At 27.4% G+C, this 27,139-nt stretch overlaps 1 protein-coding gene across 3 annotated transcripts in view; it reads right to left on the bottom strand.

The window, feature by feature from the left end:
• LOC127280075 (neural-cadherin) overlaps positions 1 to 26,806 on the bottom strand; it is a 141,695-nt gene extending 114,889 nt beyond the window's left edge. For 2 of the 3 annotated variants that reach the window (XM_051302838.1, XM_051302839.1), the window contains exon 1: positions 19,676 to 20,024. The gene's annotated coding sequence lies outside the window, so the exon portion shown is untranslated. Of the gene's footprint in view, positions 1 to 19,675; positions 20,025 to 26,732 lie in introns of those variants that run through there. The other variant, XM_051302842.1, reaches the window with a different exon arrangement.
• Between the last annotated feature and the right edge of the window lie 333 nt (positions 26,807 to 27,139).

Here is a 27,139-nt window from a genome sequence, read left to right as displayed (position 1 = left end):
TATATATATATATTATGGCATCTGGAAGTGTTTTCTTTTCGAATCTACTTTTCTTCCCCATAGGCAATGTGCTCTCATTTTCAGAAACGTTTGTTATCTGCGGATTTACACGGTCCACTTATTATATACTTTTCTTTTTTCGAAAATAGTCTCTTGTTGTCACCAACAAAAAAAAAATTATCGTATTTTCACGAAAGTCAGGGCAAAAATAGACAAATACAAATTGAAGTTGTATATTTTTTTGTCGAGAAATTTTTTTTCACACTAAAAAAATATAAATTATATAAAAAGTACATTATAAATAATTTTTTTCAGTTTAAGATATTCCAAGTTGAATTATTTTCTAATTTAGAATATTCCAAAGTTTTGGATACTTTCCAAGTTTAAGATATTCCAAAGTTGAGGATATTATTAAGTTTGTGATATTCCAAAGTTTAGGATATTTTTAAATTTAAGATATTCCAAGCTGAAAATATTTCCCAATTTAAAATATTCCAAAGTTTTTAATACTTTCAAGTCGCAGATATTCCAAGTTTAGGATATTATTAAGTTTGTAATATTCCAAATTTTAGGATATTTTTAAATTTAAAATATCCCAATCTGAAAATATTTCCCAATTTAAAATATTTCGAAGTTTTTTAAAACTTCCAAGTCGCAGATATTCCAAGTTTAGGATATTATTAAGTTTGTGATATTCCAAAGTTTAGGATATTTTTAAATTTAAAATATCCCAATCTGAAAATATTTCCCAATTAAAAATATTCCAAAGTTTTTTAAAACTTCCAAGTAGCAGATATTCCAAGTTTAGGATATTATTAAGTTTGCGATATTCCAAAGTTTTGAATACTTTTAAGTTTGTGATATTCCAAAGTTTAGGATATTTTAAACTTAAAATCTATTCAAAGTTTGGAATATTTTTAAGATTAATTTTTTCCCAGTTCAGAATATTTCCGTATTTAAGATATTCCAAAGTTTATACGATTTTATAAAGTTATGCCAAAGTTTAGGAAACTTTAAAATTAAGAATATTCCAAAGTTTAGGATAGTTTTAGATTAATATTTCCAAGTTGAGTACTTTCCAAAATAAGAATTCTCCAAAGTTTTTGGATTCTTTTAAGTATAAGATATATTCCAAAGTTTAGGACACTTTAAAAATTACTTTTTTCAAATTAAAGATATTTTATAAAAATTATTTTGAAAGAATTTATTTTTCAAACAGCTATTTTTCGTATTTTAAATTAGAAGGAATCGTAAATTATTCTCTGGATATTTCTGGTAAATTCAGTTTAACCGGGAATGGTGAAAAAAAAAATTTGAAGAAAGTTGAATTGCAAAATGTTAGTGATTAAATTGAAATGAGTTTTAAGTATAGTTGGAGGTTTTTTTTTCGGAATGGTGGATGCGTATATATTTGGTTGCTGTTCAGTGCGCCTTTGAGAGAGGGAAATTATTTTTTTTTTTTACTCGTTCTATTTCAAAGATAATAGCGAAAGTTTTTTAAACTGCAGAGGATTTTTCGTGTCCTTTTTCTTTTTACCGAAAAAGAAAAAAAAAACATTCTGAATGATTCGAAACTCGACGACCCTCGCCGCACTTATATCAAGGATGTGAAGTTGACATCTTATCTCTTCTAAAAGATGAAACTCGGAAAATTTTCAAACTATGGTTTCAAAAGTTTAAATGGCTGTTTAACTAAAACTTGGATTATGAATATAAATTTCTGAAAAAAAACAAGTAAAAAAAAAAATAATTTTAATTTTTCCAACTAGAGAAAATGGATTGATACAGTGACAAATGGAATAGTTGATGTACGAACAATTTTGGTTTTTTGTTTTAATAATTTGAAATTGTATGATAACAGTAAAATTGTAAAAAAAAATTTTTTTCACAACTGGATTTTTTCTTAGCTGCGTGGTAATTTACTTGCTTTGTGCCATCGAAGGATCAGGGTTCGATCCCCCATGCGTGCAAAAAAAAAATTGTTAATTTTCGTTTATAAAATAATGACAGAATAGTTTTCGCTTAAGTTAATTGAATTTTGTCGGGTTTTTGATGCGTTCGCTAACTTTCAAGGCTCATTTAAATAAAGAGGTACTCTCGACAATAATAAAGTTTAGAAACGACACACGGTATTGAGTTGCATCCTGGCAATGACAGTTTAGCTCGTAAAATATTTCGTTGAAAACGTCGGGCTACATATTCGCCGTGTCTTTTGATGTAAGAGAGAGAGAGAGAGAGGGGAATGTGTGGGGTTCCAACCCCCTGCAGAGAAGGAATCGAGGGATTAACAGAGACAGACAGAAAACGTCAGAGAGAGAGGGAGAGAAACAGAGATGTGAAATCTTACAAGAGAAACGTAGGAGAGCAAAAGGGAAGCAGAGACGAGAAATCCTACAAAAGAGAAAGAAATAAAATCCTAGGAGCGCGGGAATATAGAGAAGGAGAGAAAATAAAATTTAAAGAGAGAAACAAAATTGAAAGAGAAGGATAGAAAATATCACGGGGGAGATGAAAGAAATCTTGAGAGGATGGAGAGAGAGAGAGAAAGAGAGAGTAAACGAAATCCTACAAGAGAAGCAGAGAGGTGCTAATGCGAAAAAGTGAGAAAAATATTTAACAAGAGAGACAGAATGAGGGGTGCGACAAGAGGGTGGGTCCACTAAGGGAAGGTGAATGCAGAGAAGAAAAAAATGAATCTCTTAAAGGGAGGAAAGAAGAGAAAGAGGAGACAGAAGAGGATGGTGAGAGTCGAGAGAGAGAGAGAGGAATAAAAAAGGAAACTAAACAGGAATTTACCACAAAAACGAAGTTAAAAAAGAAATATAAAAAAAATTCTAAATAAAAGAAATTTTAATTAGTAATTGTTTTCGAAAAACAAAGTTGACATCACTAAAAAGGATTCAAAGAAAAATGATTCAAAAAATAAAGAATGGATTCAAAAATAATTCAAAAAAGAAGAAAAAATTGAAAAAAGAATTTTCGAAAAAACGAAAGGAGAGAGACAAGAGAGACTACTTTGGATTGATTGAGAGAAAAGCCAAGAGGCGGCAGAGTTGGCGGCCCTGCTACTACGGGGTCGTCAATCGATAGCGGTTGCATGCGCCGAAAAACCACCCTCACTACCACCACAGTAACTCTTATACCATTACGTTACTACTATTACTATTACTACTGCTTTTTTTTTTTCATTATTAATGTTCGAATTTCTCAGCTACAAATTTTCAACTCATCATTTATTTATATTTTATCTTCTCTCATGACACATGAGACTGAAAATGATCTTTTCTTTTATTAATAATGCTCATATATACAGAGAGAAAAGAGAGAGAGAGAGAGAGACAAGGGATGTTTACCCAACGTCGAGAATACCTTTCTAGGGTTCAGTGACCTCCCCTTCTCTTAAATCCCTTTTTACGCTTATAATTAAAAATCCAATAATGACGACGATATCTTTATGGAAATTTTCTTCGTCTAATTCTGACAAAAAAAGAAAAAAGTTTCCGATATTTCGAATTTTAGATTATTTTTAGATTTTATTTATATTATAACGGGTTTTCGTTACATGATTTTGTAATTAATCAATACTGAGTGGAAAGAAATGAAATTTTAGTATTAATTAGTTACAATTAATTTTAAAAAAAAACAATGAAAAAAAATTTATTTGATTCAAATAATTGATTACTTGACTATTATCAAATAAATATTTATTTGTATCAAAATAAATATTATTTGTTTATCGAGTATTTGAATCAAATAAATTTTTTTTTCAATGTATTTTTTACCCAAATATGACATTTATTGAAAAAAATTTCTCTAATTAAAAGTCAATAAAGCATTTAATTGTAAAATAATTTGGAAAAAACATTGAAACAATTAAAATTGAATAATAATTGAGAAAGCAGTTTTTTTTCATTACGGTATATAGAAAAATTAATAAGAAAAAGATCGTAGAAAAAAATAGAAAAATGTGGTATAAAAAGAGAAACACTAAAATATTAAAAAACGAAGTAGAACATAAAAAGAATAAACAAGCGTAGAAAATGTGGTAAAAGAAAAAAAAAATGAAACATAAACAAATAGGGGAGTGTAATGAAAACTTATAGGGGATTATGATGCTTATTAATTTTTAAAAAGGCCACTTTCTAATTAGACTATATAATAATGAAAAAAAAAAACGATTCTCCTAAAACGAGAACCCTCGTATTTACTAATAAAATTTGTTTTGGATACACGAGAGTTTCTCTAATTAAGCCCGCATGATGGTTAACCGGAAACCCATAGGAATTTCAAATTGACTTCCTAGGAATTTCCAATATGGCTAATGGCGCCAAAGAAATATTGTTTCATTAAAGAGAAAGTACTTTTAAAAAAAAAGAACGAAACTAATTTATTAGTTTTTTTTTTAATTTTCACTGAAAAGGAAAGAAAAAAATATAAATACTGAAAAAAATTTGATTTCTTTCAAGTAATCAGTTATTTAACAATTATCAAATAAATATTTACTTGAACCAAATAATTTTTATTTGAAAGAAATAAATTGTATTTGAGTCAATAATTTTTGTATTTGAAACAATTACGATTTACTCAAATAATAATTATTTGACACAAATAAATATTTATTTGATAATATTCGATTATTTGAATCAAATAAATTTTTTTTCCAGTATATAAATGTGTAATATAAAAATTGTTTTCTCAATTATTATTTCAAAATTTTTCGCGCATTAGAATATTCTTTTTTATTTAAATTCTTTGTAAAGGGAAAAAAAAAATTTTTTTTTGAGATTATTAAATCACCTTGTGAGACACGTATATTATAATATTGCGGAATTTAAAACAGGTTAGGTCAGTTGAGGTGGGGAAAATTAACAAAATTTTCATATATACAATTTCGTAATTGCAAACGTCTCTATGTTATTATCACAACAGAAATACCACAAAGCACGCTAACTTAAATACTGTATTTTGAAACTCATGTGTGCAAATCAATCATTTTTCAAAACATCACTGATTAAGAAACTTATATTTAAAAAGAAATTATCCACCAGTGTATTTGATTTTTTATTATATATTTAACGACCACAAGAGAGAGAGAGATATATATTTTTACCCTCAAAGGTGCTGCCATTTTTCAAAGTTTTGTAAAAAGAAATTTTTACTTATTTTTAAATTTTGACAAAAATTTCAATAATTTTAATTTAAAGAAATCTAGTTATTTTTTAAAAATAAAAATATCTTCAAATGGAATAGGAAATAATTTGATAGAAAGGAAAATTCTAATGATTGAAATTCTTTTGATGAATCATGATAAAAAAAAAAAGTTTGTTTTAATTGGAAATTGACTTTGAGTGTTCTCCAATTCGATGTCCCACTTTAACATAGTATAAATGCCCAAGAGGCTCAACACCGAATAATTAGAGTAGTGTCGACTCATCTAATTTTGGACACATCTGCTAACTCTGCTCATCTGCTTCTTCGATGAAACTATGCGTGAATAATGCACACAACTAACTTCTTCTTTATCCTAATATTTGAAATATTTTTGAAATATTTGAAAATTTTGACATTACAAAAATTTATATTCTTGAGTTAAAATTATTATTTGTTAGAAATTCTATACATAAATATAAGAGGACTGTTATTTTTTGAATGTTAGTTTTTCATCGACACTCTCCTGATTTCCTATTTTACATTTTGTTTTATGAATGAGATATGTGACTCGAAATAAAAGTTATCTCCTGACGTTTCTGAGTTTATTACATATATATCTCGACCCGTAAAACTTGTCCGTGTTCCAAAAAGGGGATTGTAAAATTTCACATTTACAAACGTCAACGCTTGCAAATAACTTCCTTCCTTTATATATTTTTAATAAAATTCAAGTTACTTTTGGTATATATAGATATAAATTTTTTTTTTAATGTCACTCTCGAGAAGAATATATTTATCACTTTATATGTACATATAAGTTCAAGGATTGACACAAAAATTGTGTTCCAAGTTTATTTGTCATAGAAATTTTAAAGTTTTCGGTAATTGTGATTTTTAAATGTTTAGGATATTCAGAATATTTTCTGTTTTATATTCCAATGTTTAGAATCATTTCAAGGATATTTACTCAAATTTTTACTTAACAAAATTTTTAGCTACCGAACTTTTAAATTGCCCGAATTTTTATTCATACGAATTTCTAATTGTCTGGAATTTTTATTTATAAAAATTTTTATGACGCCGAATTTTCATTTTGTCCAAAATTACAAATGGCCGAACAAACAAAAGATTTCGGCGCAATTTTAATAATTGATCAATTTGAAATTCTCAACAAAAATTGTGATTGTGATTTTTAAATTCGTGACAAAATCTTTTTGTAGGTTATGTTTGTTCGGTCAAATGAAAATTCGGACAAATTAAAATTCTTTGGGAAAAAAATAAGTATTTCTAATAAAATTCTTTTTAAAATTCTACTAAATGATTTTTTATGGGAAATTTATGCGCCACAAATATTTTCCGTTAATATTGTTTAGAAGATTAAAATTTTCCAAGCTAGTTGACGATTATGAATTTAGAAATATTTCGTTCAAGTTATATATATTCCGTTAGGTATTTGTCGTGATTCGTAAAAAATTTCCATGAGAAAAAAAAAGAAAAGAAATTCAGGGGAAAAACTAAATGAAATAAAAATAGAAGTTAAATCTAAAACATAGAAAAAGGAGGATTGAAAATTTTTATCGTCTAATTTTTGAAAGAGGAATTTTTTTTTTTCTTGGAAAAGCAATTACTTTTGAGATGTCAGAGGACACTTTTTCACAAAGTGGAATGCGGGATAATATACATATATATATATATTTATTGAAAAGAAGAAGAAGAAGACATAAAGTGGTAGAATCTCTTTCATGGTAGACAAACCGCACATAAAAAAAAAAAAAAAAATTTCTTTATGATCGAAATGGATACGTCTCCCGGAAATTTCTCATCTCATAACTTATCATCAGGTAGTTAGCAACACATAATCATCCCACCATTATATTACCTGGAGACCCAAGGAGCCTTGGGTATTCTGAACCGCCTATTATTATGGATTATAGTCGGTGGCACGAGCTCCCACAACATTAAAATCTTATAAGCTCTTTTGTGTATATATACACACAAAATTATAAAGGTCATGGATAATTTTGAATAATTTATCATTATACCCGTATAATTAATTTTCGCACCCTCTTTTTTTTCCCCCCGATTATTAATTTTCCTAAAAAAAAATATTTATACAAGCAATTATGGTTAATATTTTTTTGGCTTTAGGAAAAGAAAATGTTTTCTTTTTTCTGAATGGAAAATAGAATTTATTTTCTTAAATTGTAGAAGTTTTATTTTTCTTTTGATGAAAAAAGTCAAACAAATTTTGTATAGCAATTTCTTCAGTTTATGTTCATTAAAAAATAATTTATCCTCATCCAAGCGATTTCAATGAATTCTCTTAATAGAGTATTAAGAGATGGAGGGAGAAAATTTTTTTTTTTTCCTCGTTTGATGTTCCCGGAACATTGGCCTTGGCTCTTCTCTCGCATGAACTCACGCTTGTAATTAGGGTTCTCGTCGGTTTCTCTATTGCAGATTCTTTTATCTTCTTTGAAATTCTTTAAAGCTTGCTTTTTGAGAAAAGATTTTGAAAAAAAGGGCTATTTTTTAAAAAAAAGATTTTGCGGTTAAGATTAGGTAAAGAATTCAAGAGAGCATCTCATAATATTATTTGAATGGAAACCGATAGGAATATATAAATCGTTTAATCGTAACCTCATATCATCTGGAGGCACTTGAGATGAAGGACCATGTTGTTGGGTATAGTGTAAAGCTCTCTTTCTCTCTCTTTTTTCTCTCTGAACAGAATTGTTGGTGGATGCTGCTTTTCGAGACCCTTTACGCTCTGGCGATGCCATATGGCATTAGGGCCTTTCAACAATACAATATATAACGCCCGGGAATGTAAAAATAAATGGTAGCCATTAAAAAAAAAAGAGGCACAAGATTCTTTATGAAAAAATCATTTTGAAATAGCACGACAATTGTCATTTCACTCGACATTGTTCTTCGTCCACTATAACTACTACAACTGTGAATATATGCGTTCCAATTGTCAGCCCGATTTTTCTATGTCTATATAACAAGAAATGGTACTACTCGAGCACACCGGAAATTAAAAGACTCGGGTAAATTCGAGATACGAATGAAGATGACTGACATTTTTCACTTCAGGCGTTTAATAATTTTTTAATTATTGAAAACAAATTTTTTATTGTTTTTGCATATAGGCTCGAAAAAATATCTTTTTGTAGGTTATGTTTTTCGGTCATTTACAATTTCGGTCAAATGAAAATTCGGCGTTTTGAATTAATAAATAATTCTACTTGTATAATCTTTTAATTTTCTAATTTAGTAATGCAAAACATTAAATTTCATTGGCAATTCTCTAACAGAAACTAAAGGGAAAACAAATACAGTAAACTTTTGTTCCCCAATGTTGGATTTCTTCCAATTCGAATTCCTTCCAAGTTTGAATTTTACATTCTTTTATTTTTCCACTGTCTTTCTTATTTTGAATCGGTTCCAATTTTTTTAATTTCTTTCATGTCTGTAGCTTCTTTTTTCTTTATGAATGGGGAAAAAAAAGTAATACAATGAAGAGCAAATACTTTATAACAAAATAGTTTACACGGAGAAAAATGAGTTTGCTATTATATGGATAGCTAATTTTTAGCTACAGTAGCTAATATTTAGCTGTTACAGCAAACTATTTTAGCTATAGTAGCTAATTTTTAGCTGTATTAGCTAACGAAAATTGCTGTCCATATAATAACAAATAGGGTTAACTAAAATAACTAAATTTTAGCTAATATGGCTAACTTTTTTTCTCCGTGTATCTAATTAATTTTACTACCTAATAAAATTAATTTTTTTTTTAGTAGCAGAAAATAATTAGCAAAAAAATAAAAAAAAAACTTGTATAGAAACTAAATCTTTGCTGACGCTAAACAAGTGCGCCATTTAACTGCAGAACATCTTCACTTTACTCGCTTTTATTACTTCGTAAAAAACGATCTTCATAACTCGAAAACTAAGTTTTTTTTTACACTCCAAAAAGTATGTTGATTTAAGAAAAGTAGGTTGAGGACGCTAAAAAAAAGGTTTAAAAATAAAATAATTGTTAGATTTTTAATTGAAGGATAAAATTTCAAGGTTATATATTTGGAATTTGATTTTATTAATTTTCTCTTTCGATATGTCAATTTTTATTTTAGTCAGGTGAAAAGAAAGAAATTTTTTTTGAATATGAAGAAATTTGCAAGTCAGTTCAGGAAAAGCGTTTAGGCCACTTAGAAGCACGCAAAGCATGAAAGGTGAAAAATATACTTAAATAAACGCACTTATCGCGAATTTCTTTTGCCAGCACAAGTGGTAGTTAAAAGTTTCCTTACCGTGTCGACCTTACAAAAAAAAATAAATAAAGAAACGCGCGCGGACAAGAGAACGTGATTAGAGTTCATGTTTTTAACCGTGAAAACCGCTTATCTCAAAAATTGAACAGTTCTACATTATGGCGGGGCTATATCTCTATAATGGCGTTTTGAATTTTTAATTAAAATTTCACCTGCGGCTGGATTCTCGTCCTTTATATTATTCAAGCATAAACCAAGCGTGAACTTTGACCTTATTTTCCGTCCAGGTGCATTTTCCCCATTTTCCTTGGGGTTTGTTCGAAAGCTCCCCAACTTTCTTTTTTAAATATTCATTTGAAAAAAGAAAAGAAATGCAATTTAAAAGTAGAATTGTACACATATATATATATACACTTTTGAGATATACAATTAAAAAATTGTGCATTACATTTGAATTTTATATTTAAGACAATCGTTATAAGGAGAATATGAATTTTCCACTTGTTGGTTAAAATTTTAATTTTTAAGAATTTTATTATTTTAATTCTAACTATATTTTTTAGACGAATTTTCATTTTTACAATTTGAAAGAATTTCGGGATTTTAAATCATATTTTAACCAGATTTATTGTGTAGTGAATTTTAAGTGATTCGAATTTTTAAACAATAGAATTTCTAATTCACCGAATTTTCATTTGTCCGAAGTATTATTTGTACGAATTTTTATTTTATAGAAATGTTAAAACGTCGAGTTTTCATATGACCGAAATTGGAAATACCAGAATTTCCACTTCACCGAATTTTCATTTGTCCGAATTTTTATATGGATGAATTTTCATTTGACCAAAATTGCAAATACCAGAATTTTCAATTCACCGAATCTTCATTTTTCCGAATTTTAGTTTGCTTGAATTTTTATTTTACAAAAATTGTTGAACCACCGAATTTTCATTTGACCGAAATTTCAATTGACCGAAAAAACATAACCTGTAATACAGATTTTGGCGCGTTATAAAAATTTACCAATTAGAACTTATCAAGAAAATTGTGATTGGTTAATTTTTAAATTTGCGACAATTGTAGGTTATGTTTGTTCGGTCATTTGCAATTTCGGTGAAATGAAAATTTGACGTTTTAAATAAAGTTCTGAAATAATAATTCGTGTAAATAAAAATTCGGACAAATGAACATTTGGTGTATTTAAATTCCTGCACGGAAAAAAAGAAAAAGTAATTTTTACTACTTTCATAGTAAAACGGAAACTGTCCGAAGTTTCTGCGCATTTCTGTCAATTTTTACTCCAAAACTATAGTAAAATTTACTATTTTTGTTGTAAATTTTACTGTTCCGTAGTAATTTTTACTATTTTTGGAGTAAATTTTACTATTTTTTGAGTAAAAGTTGCTAGAGATGCGCAGAAACTTCGGACAGTTTCCGTTTTACTATGAAAGTAGTAAAAATTACTTTTTTTTAAATTTACTATTTTTGTTGTAAATTTTACTGTTCCGTAGTAATTTTTACTATTTCTGGAGTAAATTTTACTATTTTTGGAGTAAAAGTTGCCGGAGATGCGCAGAAACTTCGGACAGTTTCCGTTTTACTATGAAAGTAGTAAAAATTAATTTTTTTTAAATTTACTATTTTTGTAGTAAATTTTACTGTTCCGTAGTAATTTTTACTATTTCTGTAGTAAATGTTACTATTTTTGGAGTAAAAGTTGCCAGAGATGCGCAGAAACTTCGGACAGTTTCTGTTTTACTATGAAAGTAGTAAAAATTATTTTTTTTTAAATTTACTATTTTTGTAATAAATTTTACTGTTCCGTAGTAATTTTTACTATTTTTGGAGTAATTTTTACTATTTCTGGAGTAAATTTTACTATTTTTGGATTAAAAGTTGCCAGAGATGCGCAGAAACTTCGGACAGTTTCCGTTTTACTATAAAAGTAGTAAAAATTATTTTTTTTTAAATTTACTGTTCCGTAGTAATATTTACTATTTTTGGAGTAAATTTTACTATTTCTGTAGTAAATTTTACTAATTTTTGGAGTAAAAGTTGCCAGAGATGCGCAGAAACTTCGGACAGTTTCTGTTTTACTATGAAAGTAGTAAAAATTACTTTTTTTTAAATTTACTATTTTTGTTGTAAATTTTACTGTTCCGTAGTAATTTTTACTATTTTTGGAGTAAATTTTACTATTTTTGGAGTAAAAGTTGCCGGAGATGCGCAGAAACTTCAGACAGTTTCCGTTTTACTATGAAAGTAGTAAAAATTACTTTCTCTTTTTTTCCGTGTGGTATTTAAAAATTCAAATCAGTTAAAATTTATCATTTGAATGAATTATTTTTGAAATTTTAATTTTACTAATTAAATTCAAAATTTTATATATATTTGTGATATAGAAATAGCAAATGTAGTTCACATGGGGATAAAGTGAATGGGACCTTTTGAAATTGTAAAGCAACTTTCAAAGGGGTCAGAGATTCCGTAACTGTTTATTTGTTCTCGATAACTGCGTGTAAGAGAGAGTACGTTATAAAGCGATTTTGGAGCAAAAGGGTGGGTTTTAAGCGCAACTTGGAATATGTTCTCTATAGTGATTTTAGCAGAACATATGTAATACATATAGATTTGAAATCAAAATGTCTTTTTCGATTTGAAAGAAGCCACACGAGGTCGCGTTTGTATGACACAACGTTCGACGAACCACGAAGTAAGCTATAGTAGTGCAATTGCATTGTATTCCATGGAATATGCGGACTCGTTTCTTGATGTTGGTGTGAGGGTTGTTGCTGATTTTCCAAGCACAACAATATTTCCTCTAGTTTGCTCAATATTCTTGATTTGTTATGCATGATTTGTTATTCCTTTAGCACACATGTTTTGCATTTTATTTTATTTCATATATATATATATATATATATATATGTTTCGTCATTGGAAAATTTTTTTATCATACTTCTTTTTTTTTATGATTTATCCACTGTGCAATTGACCAGATATTGCATTTTTTTTATAAGATAAACATTTCTATTCACATTTGAATTTATTGCTATTAAGAATCTTTTAATACTGCGATATTTTCTATTTCTTCTGCGCATTTTTCATTCAGAAAAATTATACTTCTGTAGAAACAGAAATAGTATTTTTTATTTCGAAACTTGCCAAAAAATTTTTATTTACTTTGGAAGTATATAGAAAAAAAAAAAAATGATCGTGAAGTGGAAAATTATTTAAATATCCTAAAAATTTTAATATCCAATTATTTTGAAATCCGTATTTGATTTTTCTATTCATGAAGTTATTTTTTTTTTATTTTGCTTGAAAAAAATTGAGAATTAAACTGGAATATTTGCATATTTAAATCTTCATTAAAAAAAATAGACACATACAGAAGAGAAAAAAAAAAAAATTTTTTTTTGGTGAGAGAGAAATAACGATCGATGGGGGGGAAAAAAGAGGTTAATCGATTTTGACTTTGAGATATTCTTTCCTCTGGCATTTCCGACTTTTAGTGCACGACCATATGCATTATGGATGATACTTGTGAAAATGGGGCATGAAATTGGAAGGAATTAATAGTTATAATTCCATTTTACTAGATGAACAAGAAACATGTTATTCTGTTTCAACTGCGCGAATATTTTTTTTTTTTTCAAATTAGAAATAAATTTTCAATGTTTCCTCAATTCCTGTGTTGGTGTTTTTAAAAGCTCTTTTTTATTATCATTCTGTAAAATACTTTTTTTTGGAATTAGAATTTTTAATTTCCGTTAAGTTATTTATAAACACAAAAAAGGGATTGTTTCACTGATAAATGGATTGTTAATATAGAACTAAAAAAAAAAGTCTGGTTTGCTGTAGCAACAAATATTTTGTTCGTCCAACAAATCTTTTGTTTGTCTTAAAAATCTGGTTTGTTGTTGCAACAAATTTTTTGTATGTCCAACAAATCTGATTTGTAGTTTTAACAAACTTTTTATTTTTTTAAAATTGAAGTAGATAAAATTGTTTTTTTTTTTTTTTATTCTAACGATATTTGATAACAATTACTTGAAATGACAATATGAATGGAAAAGTCAAATGGAGATTATATATATATATATTTTGTGATGTAGATTATTGAACTCTCGTGACTTTGTTAGAATCACTAAGGTAAATATAGACATGGATCTCGTTCCAGTATTTAAAATAGCGTGTCAACGGATACAAAGCGGAAGTCCGGTAGGGACAAATAACCGGTTTATTTCACGTTCAGGGCCAGTTGGTTCAAACGCACCGCAGTAGAAGATGAGTAATTTAGTCAGACAGGTGCAAGCGACTCCCAATGGAGTTCAATATAATACAAATCAATCAACCAAATACTATCGCCTAGGTAACGAATAAATTTTTTTTTTCCCCTGTTATTGGAAAAAAAAGAAATTTTTCTTTCCTTTACGCGGTAAATAATAAAAATTGGAAATTATTTTCTATTTAATGTTCATTTTTAGAAATTTTGCATGAGAAAGAAATAATGGATTTTCATGAAACTCTACCGCTTTATTCAATTCGCGAGTGTATTTTCATTTCCAGAAATCAATTATTGCTTTTATTTTAATAGCTCAGGTCAAAATTTGCCGTAATAACTGACAATCGATCTCTATACAATCTGCAGTTCATTCTCCCCTTTCATATAAAAAATATTTCTCTAAAATATAAAAAATATTCTATTTCTTTTTTTTGAATTTTATTTCTCCAAATTGTAAAAAAAAAATTTTTGTTTTCAATAATATATTAAAATTCTTAATTGAAAATAGAGAACAAAATTTTTTTCCGATAACCATTTGGTATAAGAAATATTAATTTAAAAATACTTGATTAAAAAAAAAATGAAGTGGAATTATTAAAAAGGTAAATTATTTCTTTTACCGCGTTATATGTAGAGTATTTTTTTTTTTTTTTTTTTTTTTGCGCTTATTTTTCCGGTATATAAAAAGGGGAAAATAAATATTAGTTGAATAGTGAGCTGTTAACGATGATTTTAATTCGATTCAGGGATGGATGAAAATTGTGGTTGGAGATATTGCACACACATGTCAGTTTCGATTCATATCTCTCAATTCTCTTCTGACCACATATGCAGTAGTGAAATTACATTTCCTTGCGAATTTGAAATCGATCTAAAGTTACATCATCAAATTTGTAATTGGAAACATATACCATGTCAAAAGTCAAACGTCATTTTTATTCATAAAATTGACGAATATAAACTTTTAAGAATATTCTTTCTATATCTGTTCTTTAAATTTTCGATGATAAAATCAAAAAACAAAAAAAAATTAAGATGATTAAATTAGTACTACTAAATTAAAATGAATCATGATGAATGAATTATTATGAAATTGAAAATTTTATAACTCCTCTTATAGAAATCCAGACGATGAATATTTTACTATGCATTTAAAAATCAATAAACCAATGAGAATAGGAGTAGGTTGTTAAACTTTATGTGCAAAAATAACAATTAACCGCACTACTTATAAATCCTATTTTATCATACAATTGCTTTAAACATTATTTAATTATTACAAGAGTATGCAATTAATTAAAAAAAGAGAGAGAGAGACGTAATAAAAAAAAACTAATCGTAAAAAAAACATTTCGAAATCAAACATAAAAAATTAAGTAGAAATTTTTTTTTTTAATATCCAATAAATTTTCCAAAAAATTCTCTATCAGATTGTTACAAAATAAATAAACGGACATCTAATTAAAGTGTTAATATAATTATATATGTGAGTCTAAAATTTACCAATTACATAACCGTAAATTATATAATCCAATAAACCGCAATTGCATTCATGGTGTACTTACGCACAATTTCTAACTGTATTTTGAATATGACATTATGTAATTTACCCAAAAATGGTCAATTTCATGGTATAAAAGCAAAAAAAGCAAAAACTTCTTTTTAGCGATGAATTCATATATTTTTTTCCGTTGAATTCATATCGCCATAAAAAAGACTATATAGTAAATAATATTGTCAGTAACTTGAATTTTAGATAGAATAAAAAAAATTGGAATAAATATTTGAAATAAAAGTAATTTGGAAAAAAATATTAGGAAAATACAAAATTGAAACTATTCTAAACTTTGGAATATCTAAAACTTATTAATTTTCTAAACTTTGTAATATCCAAAACTTAATAATCTTCTAAACTTTGGCATAACTTTTGAAAATATCCTTAATTTTGGAATATTATCCACTTGTAAATATCCTATGTTTTGAAATATCCAAAAGCTCAGTATTTTAAACTTTGGAGTATTCTAAACTTTGGAATATTCAAAAATTAAATTTATTCTAAACTTTGGAATATATTTCACTTATTAATTTCCTCAACTTTGGAATATCTTCAACTTGGAAATATCCTAAACTTTGGAATATATTTAACTTATTAATTTCCTACATTTTGGAATATCTTCAACTTGGAAATATCCTAAACTTTGGAATATTCAAAAATTAAATTTATTCTAAACTTTGGAATATATTTCACTTATTAATTTCCTAAACTGTGGAATATCTTTAACTTGGAAATATCCTAAACTGTGGAATATCTTTAACTTGGAAATATCCTAAACTTTGGAATATATTTAACTTATTAATTTCCTAAACTTTGGAATATCTTCAACTTGCAAATATCCCAAACTTTGGAATATTCAAAAATTAAATTTATTCTAAACTTTATAATATATTTAATTTATTAATTTCCTAAACTTTGGAATATTATCAACTTGTAAATATCCGTAACTTAATAATCTCCTAAACTTTGGAATATCATTAACTTGTAAATATCCTAAACTTTGGAATATTCAGAAATTAAATGTATTCTAAACTTTAGAATATATTTAACTTATTAAATTCCTAAATTTTGGAATATTATCAACTTGTAAATATCCGTAACTTAATAATCTGCTAAACTTTGGAATATCATCAACTTGTAAATATCCTAAACTTTGGAATATCCAATAGTCGAAAGTATTACAAAGTTTGGAATATCCAAAAATAATCGAAAGTATTCCAAAATTTGGAATATCACCAATTTGTAAATATCCTAAACTTTGGAATATCCAAAGTCAAAAGTATTCCAAACTTTGGAATATTGTAAAGTTGAATATATCCTGAAGTTTAGAATATGCTCAACTTTTAAATAATCCTAAATTTTGGAATATCCAAAAGTTAAAAATATCCTAAACATTCGACTATACATGAAAATGTTAGATAATATCTCAAAATTTGAAATATCCTAAACTTTGGAATATCACAATTATCCCTAAATTAGAAATAATAACTTGGAAAATACCCCAAAGTTTTGATCTAAAAATAACTTTGAAACATAGATAAATCTCAAACATTGAAATTTTTTCAAACTTTAGGAATATTTCAAACTTTGCAATATTACAAACGTTTGAATCTACAATAAATAATTTTTCAATAATGTTTATTAAAAAAAATTAACCAATGGATTATTTGAAATTTTTTTTCTAAATCTCATTTCATATTTGAAATATTCAATCATCAGCGTCAAATTAAATGATAATATAACATTAGTGTTCAAACCACCCCACCACCCCCCATCCTCGCTCAATGCCCCCCGGAAAATTAGAGAAAGCGAATCCCTTTTTCCCCAGTGGATCAAGGGCAAGAAAGAAAGAGTGTCCCGAAGGGCGTGCTATGTTGGATTCGTTCCTCCTTACTTCGGCAAAATCAATAATCCTGTTTGAGGGGGTGTGTAAGAGAACCTAAGGAGGTTCTGCGACACCGCCATTGGCGCAGGTGGAATAACGCACAGGTGAAGAAAAAATATATATATATATATGTTTGAAAAAAAAACACTCAGCTTCCCTATTCTATTCTCTAATATCTATATCAAGTCTCATCTCTCTGTTGAATTTGCGGTTTAATGTAACACGACTTTCCAAATGGCACTACGTGCTGCACCTGTCGTTATACCTGTGAGGGAGATAAAGTCACTACCCTGGTGGCGCCTCCTGTTAACCCCATAAAACCCCCTTGAATCTAAAACTGGTTGTTAAACTTAACCAACAAAAGCACCCTCGTTATCAAATTCATCAAAATTTACACTTTACACACCGTCAATTGTTTAAATAATGAAAATAATACCACTTTGAAAAATAATTTTTATCGTTGCCAGCATCCTTCTTTCTTTAAAAATCGGGTACGGATTTTCTTTTAAATTAACGGATTTATTAGTGGAATATTAATGGATATTAATATTATTAATAATTATCTAATATTAATGTTAATATTAATTATTAATATTCAATTAATAATCTATTAATAATCCCTTAACAATCCATTAATAATTCCTTAATAATCCTTTAATAATGAATATTTTTCTATATTTATATAGTTTATTCACTGATGATTTGTTTGACAATCTTTTTTGTTTATGGAAATTTAATTTTTCATTGTTGATAGTTATGAGAATTTTCATTGAAAAAAATTTATCTCATATATATGTTGTGATTTTACATTACGATGATCGATGTTGTCTGTATAATATTCTATATAATCTAGTATTGTGTTCAGTATATACAATATTCCATTATTCCTTTTGTTATGTTGAGTACAATATTAAATATTTCAATACTTTTTTTTTTTGTATGAAAAAAATACATTTTAAACTAACAGATTTAAAAAAAAATATATTATTAAAGCAACAACATTTGTTCCCAAAAAAAGGCATAAATTATATACATTGATTCAAAAGCGTTTCTGTATATGCTGAAAAATATTCTATTGAATTTTTGTTTTCGCCAAAAGCAAATATTATTTATTAACTATAGAATTTGTAATAAATATTTATTTTGCACTGAGACAAATATATCTTTTCTCTGGGTATTCGAATAATTTTCATCCCACTAAATTTTTTGATTTTTTTCGTGTAGAATTTAGGAGAAATTAACATTTTTGAATTATTTTTTATTGCTTTTTGTTGATTCAGCATCATATCTCTATCTGAATGTGTTAAACATATTTTTTATATTTATTTTTTATTTCCACTTTTTGGATTTATTCCTCATAAAATTGTACCATGTTAAAATATTGTATACTCAATATACATTACAATCATTGTCATTGAAATAAATTTTTCAAAATTCTCCCCTTTTTTCCAAAAAATAACTTATATCTCAAAAGTTCATCTACAAATAATTCTTGAACCATTTTACTTTTATATTTTCCATTTTTATACAGAAATTTACATACTGCTTTGAAGATACATTGATGAATATTTCTATTCTTTTATTTTTAATAAAAATGTTTCATTTTTCAAATGCATCTTGATCTTTGAATGCATATTGTGTATAATATGCAAGTTTCTCATCTACTAAGTTGCGTCATATATATATATATGCTATTGTATGTAGCGAACCTTCAGAGGATAATACTCTTGAAAATATAGATTGTATCACAAAGCGGATATCAATAGCATATAGGGTCTTTACACTCTTGGAAGCATTAACCCTTAGAACAGAAATAATAATTGTTACGAAATAACAGAATTAGAGCAAGGTAAAATAGTTTCTAGATTCCATGATAATTTTTTAAATTTCTTTCAATTCACAATCTTCTTTTTTTCAAGTTCCTCATTCGAATATCATTTTCATATTGAAAAAATTGTTTAGAGAAAAAAATATTTATTTCTCATTTGTAAGTTGTAGTAATTTATAGTAATTTCTAGTATTTATAGTAATTATAGTATTTATAGTATTTATAGTATTTATAGTATTTATAGTAATTTTTAGTATTTATAGTAATTTGTAGTAGTTGATAGTAATCGATAGTAATTGTAGTAATTTTTGACAGTAATCGTTTCCAGAAACGCAAAAGCAGTCACTGACACTTCAAATATAGCCAAACAAAAGCATGGGGTTTTCCCCTTCGTCAGGCAATTTGTATATTTTTAGAAAAATATCTTTTTGCACACACGTGTGTTCAAATCTTCATTTCTTTTTTTTTCTTTTTCAAAATTACAATTTTTCAAAATTCCAAATATTCGTCCCTGAATCCGTGCGCCGGGTAACCGGCGCATTCATCATTTTCATCAACGAAAATAGCGCGCTTTGCCTGCGCCTAATGGCCGCAAAAATCCTTTTTGAATCACTTGAAAAATATCACTGAAAAAAATTTTTTTTTTTTTTTTTTGCAAATATAACAAAATATTCTTCGGTAATCCTACCTGGATCATTCGCCGGTTATCCGCTGTTGAGACACACACACACGAGAAAAAATAAATAAATAAAAACCTCTCTTTTATTTTTTTGCAAAAATGGGATTTCAAAAAAAAAAATACACACTTGGCACACGCGTGGTTGCCCGCACACAGGAATTTGCACCTTTTGTTACAATATTATATATATATATATATGTGTGTGTATAGAAAATTGTTGAGACTCGTGGAGGGTCGATATAGGAGGGATATAGAGGGCGTCGTCGTCGTTTGATTTTTTCTATAATATATGTCTCTCGCGAACAAGCGCCGGTCCAAGTTGTCGCGGCTGTGGGGCGCGGACCACTACCTAAACGGGCATCCCAGATCGTTGTATAAAACTCATAGTGGAGCTGTTCCGTTGAGCGTGCCAGTTCCCTTTCTCTCTCTCACTCTCACTCTCTCTCCTCCCTCTCTTTGTCTCTTTCTCTCTCTCTGGTTCACCCCTCTGCGCTATGGCTGCGCGTACGACGCTCTCTTTGTCGTCGTCCCCCCCCCTCTCTACATTTTAGCCCAACGACCCCCTCCTGAGAGGTAGTAGAGTCGGACCCCCAACCCCCTCAAATGCGCGCAAAGCCGATACCCGTCGCGTCGTCACCCCTCACCCTCTGTTAGCGCGACCCGTGCCCGAGTCGACGTCCCCCCATCCACCTTTTCCCCTTCTGATTCCCTTGTTGGCTCGTGCACACGTGAGGGGTTGAGGCTTACAATGTGTGTGTGAGAGAGAGAGAGTCTTCTTCCTTGCAAAAATGTATGTGTGTTGAAACATGCGGGTGTATGCAATTCTTCTCCCCATGTAAATGTAAAGTAATGAGGGTTTGTCTCTGCTCAAAGGGGGGCTGCAGCAAAACAAAAAAAAAAAAAAAAGAATGTATGAGTACGCATTTAAATTGTGTTCAAAAAGTGTGTAACACTTGTTATGATTGCACAACCAATGTGCAATGGTGTATTTGATTTTTTGAGATTTTGATGTGTTTACGAGATTAGGGTTTGTTTTGTGTTTAGGGTTAATTTAAAGTTTAGAATTGTTTGAAAATATTTCCACAAGTTTTGGATACTTTTAAGTTGGGGATATTTTTCGGTATCTGATTGTACAAAAATTTGGGATATTTTTGACATTGGCTATAAAAAAAACAGTTTAGAATATTTATAGATTGAAGATATTCCAAAGTTTAGGATATTTTCAACTTTTGGATAATTCAAAGTTCAGAGTACTTTCAACTTTTGGATAATTCAAAGTTCAGAGTACTTTTAACTTTTGGAAATTCCAAAGTTTAGGATATTTATACAAGTTGAGGATAATCCAAAGTTTAGAAAGTTCTGAACTTTTTGGTATTCCAAAATGTATGGGATATTTATAAATTGATTATATTCCAAAGTTTTGGGATATTTTCAAGTTGAGGATATTCCAAACTTCAGGATATAGTCAACTTTCCGTTATTCCAAAGTTCAGAATACTTTCAACATTTGGAAATTCCAAAGTTTAGGATATTTACAAGTTAAGGATTATTCAACCTTCAGGATATATTCCACACTTTGAAATTCCAAAGTTTAGAATAATTTGTACGTTTGGAAATTCCAAAGTTCAGGATAATTACACGTTTAGGATGATCCAGAAAGTAGAATACTCTGAAATTTTTGATATTCCAAATTGTATAGGATATTTACAAGTTGATGATATTCGAAAGTTTAGGATATATTTAGGTTGTAGATATTCCAAAGTTTAGGATATTTTTAACTTTTGGAAATTCCAAAATATATAGGATATTTACAAGTTGATGATATATAAAAATTTAGGATATTTACAAGTTAATGATATTCCAAAGTTTAGAATACCTTCAAATTTTTTAAATTCCAAACTTTAGAATACTTAAAAGTTGATGATATTCCAAAGTTTAGGACATTTTCTACTTGAGAATATTCCAAGTGTGGGATATTCCAAAGTTGAGGACACTTTCAATATGAGAATATTTCAAAGTTTAAAACATTTTCAAACTTAAGAATATTCCAAAGGTTAGAACATTTTCAACTTGAGAATATTCCTAAGTTGAGGATATTCCAAAGTTTAGGACATTTTCAACTTGAGAATATTTCAAAGTTTAGGATATTTTCAACTTGAGGATATTCCAAAGTTTAGGACATTTTCAACTTGAGAATATTCCTAAGTTGAGGATATTCCAAAGTTTATGAGATTTTCAACTTGAGAATATTTCAAAGTTTAGGATATTCCAAAGTTTAGGATATTTTCAACTTGAGAATATTCCTAAGTTTAGGATATTCCAAAGTTTAGGATATTTTCAACTTGAGAATATTCCTAAGTTTAGGATATTCCAAAGTTTAGGACATTTTCAACTTGAGAATATTTTAAAGTTTAGGATATTCCAAAGTTTAGGATATTTTCAACTTGAGAATATTCCAAAGTTTAGGATATTCCAAAGTTTAGTATACTTCAAAGTTGAAAATTTTTTCTAAGTTAAAAATATAGTGATAGTTACAATTAAGAAATCTTATAAAATTTACGATATTTCTAAATTAAAATGACTGTATTAATATTTTATTTAATATATTTCAAGTTGATTTTTTAAATTGAGGTTCTTTATTCCATAAAAGTTAATTAATCGGAATTGATTTATTTATTTACCAATGTGTTTGTTTTATTTTTCAGGAAAGTGAATAAAATCCAGTATGATTTCTATATATATCGATGGAAAGGAAAAATTTACCTTCTGTTTATTCAGACATTAAGGGTAAGTCTTTTTCTTTTCTTTTTTTGAAGAATATATAATTTTCCATTTAAAATAATTTCATGTTTTTAAAATAGTTTTTTTACCCCCGCGATTTCAATTTAACATGCCACTGATTCTTGAAATAATTTTTTTTCTTTCCTCCAGTACTAATATTCAATCTCTTTGACCTAATTTATGAACAATATTTTCTATTCATCTATTAAATTTTATTGATAGACCGTGTAAATATTGGCTGTAGTTTTAAAAAAAATACTTATTTTAATTGTTAAAAAAATAATATCTAATAAATATTTTCTTTGAGCAAATGAAATCTTGAAATAAAAGAGAAATTAATTTTTACTCTATACAAATATTAAATAAATTGTTATACGTAAATCAAATATGACATAAAAAAAATATATATATATAAATTACAAGTTTTATCTTCTCTTTTATTTCTCGCGGTACTTTTTTTTCGAGAAGCCTTTTAAAACTGCGCTACCTTAAATAAAAATGTCACGATCGATTCCCTTACTTAAATTTGTCTTTCTTGCCGCAATAAATTTTCCGTTAAAAAGAGAAATTGTACTCGGGGAAATAAAGTTCAACGGTGGTTTTTTTTTTTTTTTCATTTTTGCAAGTTTAAGCCTTTTTTTGTAGAACCCTGTAATACTTGCGCTAGAACTTTTTTTTTTTTTTTTTTTTTGAAAAATGACACGATCAATTGCCACTTAGATAAATCCTTATGTAAGCGTCGCGACGCCTTTTGGCTATACGATGTCGATTTTCCACCCCATTTGGAGTAGGAGGGGTTGAGAAATTCCCCCTTAGCTGTATATAAAGCTTCCTTAAACCTTAGAGTTCACGGTTACGTGTCGCGATCACTGCGCGACTCGATAGGATTGCCGTCATTATATGCGCGAACTGTGCCCTTATTTTCGAGTATAATTCAACGCCTCGAGCATCGCACCTAAACCCCCTATTTCAGTTTCAAGTCAAAAGTTTCTGGAGAATTGGGGGGGTGGGGTGAAAGGGGTAGCATTCACAAGCCAACAGGAAACGACCACTTCATGCCAGTCACCTTCCACGTCACTCCAAGTGTTGTACATACATATGTATACATACACCTGAGAGCGCCTGTTTAACATTTCTGAACATGGCCACACATCAATACACTCACGTAAATTTACATTTACGTGCAGCTAAATATACCTAAAACGTGCGTGAAATTGCCTTTCAAACTATAAATTGCATTTTTAGAAGAATTTTTTGAGAAAAATTTGAAAAAACGTTGTTTTAATTGACGATGGGCGTTAAAAAATAATTATAATGTAGTTTAGGTGCGATTTTTATCTACTGCGCAGGAGAAAATCGTATTTGGATCTACTGCGCAGGTAAAAAACTCTTAACTCCGCGCTTTGGGCCGAATTTCTGTTTAATAAGAATTTTGAAAGAGAATTATTTCTTTTTAATTTAATTTTTATTTGTTTTGCAAATTATTATTTATTTTATTAATTTTTATTTATTATTTGATACTTTATTTACTTATTGCGCAGGATAAAATCGTATTTGGATCTACTGCGCAGGTGAAAAACTCTAACTCCGCGCTTTGGGCCGAATTTCTGTTTAATTAGAATTTTGAAAGAGAATTATTTCTTTTTAATTTAATTTTTATTTGTATTTGCAAATTATTATTTATTTTATTAATTTTTATTTATTATTTGATACTTTATTTACTTATTGCGCAGGAGAAAATCGTATTTGGATCTACTGCGCAGGTGAAAAACTCTAACTCCGCGCTTTGGGCCGAATTTCTGTTTAATCAGAATTTTGAAAGAGAATTATTTCTTTTTAATTTAATTTTTATTTATTTTGCAAATTATTATTTATTTTATTTATTTTTATTTATTATTTGATACTTTATTTACTTACTGCGCAGGAGAAAATCGTATTTGGATCTACTGCGCATGTAAAAAACTCTAATTTCACGCATTGGGCCGAATTTCTATTTATTTAGAATTTACAAAGTTTAAGCGAATTTTCAAAGAGAATATAATTTTTTTTTTAATTCAATTTTTATTTATTTTGCAAATTATTATTTATTTTATTTATTATTTATTTATTTTGGGAGTTTTTTTTGCCCCTATTTATTTTTTACTTCAACTATACGATAGTTTGTCAGATTTTATTTTCTGCATTTATTCCTTATTTTGAAGAGCATTGTTCAAGATACACTCTAAGAAAATTAATTATTTATAAGTTTCAAGGCCGTTTACAATCTAAAATTTTAGGTTTATGTTAAAGCACATATCTTCGAAGAATAACTTTATCACCAGAAGCTCTTAAGTTTGTTAATAATTAATTATAATATTTACACGATTTAGTCAATAAATTTGAAGATTTTTTTTCAATTCCCTTTTTTTTAATATTAACAATTATTTTTCGCCCTTGTTTCATAATAATTAATACTATAAAAATTTGTTTGACGAATTGATAGAAAATATATTCATTTCTTAATTTCAATAATTTAATAAACGTGGATTAATTTGTTTATAAAATATTATTAAAAATCAAAAAAATTTGTCACCATCAAAATGAAGGTAAAATTTGTTTTTATTGTTTTTTGATAATGACAAAAAATAAATTTTTGTAAAAAACAATTTTTCTGAATATCAATAATATTCTTTAAACTCAATGATAAAAATTTAATTCCAATAAAAACGTGAAAATGGAAACTGACTAGTAAAAAAAAAAAAGAAAAAAAAAATTAAACAATAGGTTATCAACTGACTGGTAGAGATGAAGATAAATTGAAATATTCCCTTTCACATATATACGTGACAATATATGAATGCAATTTTTTTTGCATTTGAAAAAAAAAATTATTTTCAAAAAGAATCGACTCTATAATAAAATCGTTTTCTGAAACTTATTGTAAATTTTAGTTATTCAATCTAAATAACAATTTTACAATATGAATATTGTAATCTAAAAATGATTCATGATTGATTTAAAAAAAAAAAAATTAATCTTTTTTCATTGAATAAAATGGCTTAATTCCGGGTCAATGGGAAAACATACAATATGGGTCATAAAGCACAACCCACAATTTAACTTAAAATGTCTCGGAGAGTTTAAAAAATATATATATATATAAATAAAACAATAAAAATGCATTATAAGAAGAAAAATTGCATTTTACCACGCCTCCATCGCTCATTTTAACTGACACGAGTCGAGTTGAACACCTGTTCTTTACATGAAAACAAAAGTACATACACGTAACATAAAAATAATATTTTTCATAAAAACACTCGCCGTGTGTCACTCTGTATGAGTTTGCTTTTTTAATTTTTAATTTTATCAAGACAAATTTAAATTTTGTGGATAAAACTGATTTATTTTCTATAAGCCAAGTTATATTCATATTATAATAGTATTTATTCAAATTATTATTTATTATTATTATTATTTTTATTATTATTATTATTAATATTATTAATTATTTATTATATTAATAGATTAAATACTGATAGTATAACAATTTTTTCAAATTTTGGATACATTGAAAAAAAAATTTATTTGACTCAAATAATTTGTTACTATTTATCAAATAAATATTTATTTGATAATAGTAAAGTAACCGATTTATTGGAATCAAATAAATTTTTTTTGTATATATATACAATTCAGAACTACCTGTGTAATAGAATTAATGAATTTTTTTAATTTTCAGTCTATTTCCTGATAACCTGAAGAAGAGGAAAGATGAAGAAAAACGGTCCCAAACGGATTCTACAATCGGTGAGTCATTTTTTTTTTTTTATTTAACCCAATTCTTATTTAATTTATGAAACAGTTCATGAGTCAATTATATATTCGTATTATTATTTAATTATAATATTAAATGTTAAATGAAAATTTTTCATCTAAAATCAATTACAATAAATTGATTTATAAATTAAATAAATAATGCCGTACTCTCTAAATTTGAATTAGTAAAAATTTTACTAAAGTTTAAGTGAAAAATGACTAAAAAATTAGTAGAAATTTTCATGAATTTTTTAATAAAATATTACTATTTGATACAATAATATTTTTTTTTTATTACATTTTTAGTAAAATGAAAAATAACTAAAAAGTGTAAATCTTTGCTAATTTAAATTAGTGAACGAATTCTCACTAATTCAAATTTAGAGAATATATATAGAAGATAAGAAAGTTTAATCGTATAATTGAATGTTTTGAGAAAGTTGTACGATTTAAATTATGTCTAGAATATTTGTGACTATATATTATACTTCCGGTTTATAGAGGCATTGTGGTCGCGAAACTTTCATAGATACACTGCTGTGGCTTATTATGTCCGTGTACTTTATAATTGGCTTATGGACTGAACTCATCATTTCGCGTGCACAAATGAGCTTGCACTGCGCAACATAGTTTTGTGTACATTATATATTATTCACTATATATATATTTATAATGGGCGGTCCCCCCTTTCCTCTCTGTAAAGGAATTCTTCCATTCATTTTTTCTATTCACTGATGGTACGATTTTTTAAATTTGTGGTTCAAAAAAGAAAATAATCATTTTTTAATGATTTTAAAAAATATTTTCATTTCAATAATGAATTTTACATAATAATGACTATAATTATTTTTTAGAAATCTCGTTTTCATATACATATCGAGAATTTGTTATTTTA

Source organism: Leptopilina boulardi, unplaced genomic scaffold (genome assembly GCF_019393585.1).
Source record: "Leptopilina boulardi isolate dan_hultmark-lab unplaced genomic scaffold, ZJU_Lbou_2.1 LbouV2_229, whole genome shotgun sequence".
Lineage (NCBI taxonomy): Eukaryota > Metazoa > Arthropoda > Insecta > Hymenoptera > Figitidae > Leptopilina > Leptopilina boulardi.
This window is presented reverse-complemented; position numbering and strand designations above follow the sequence as displayed.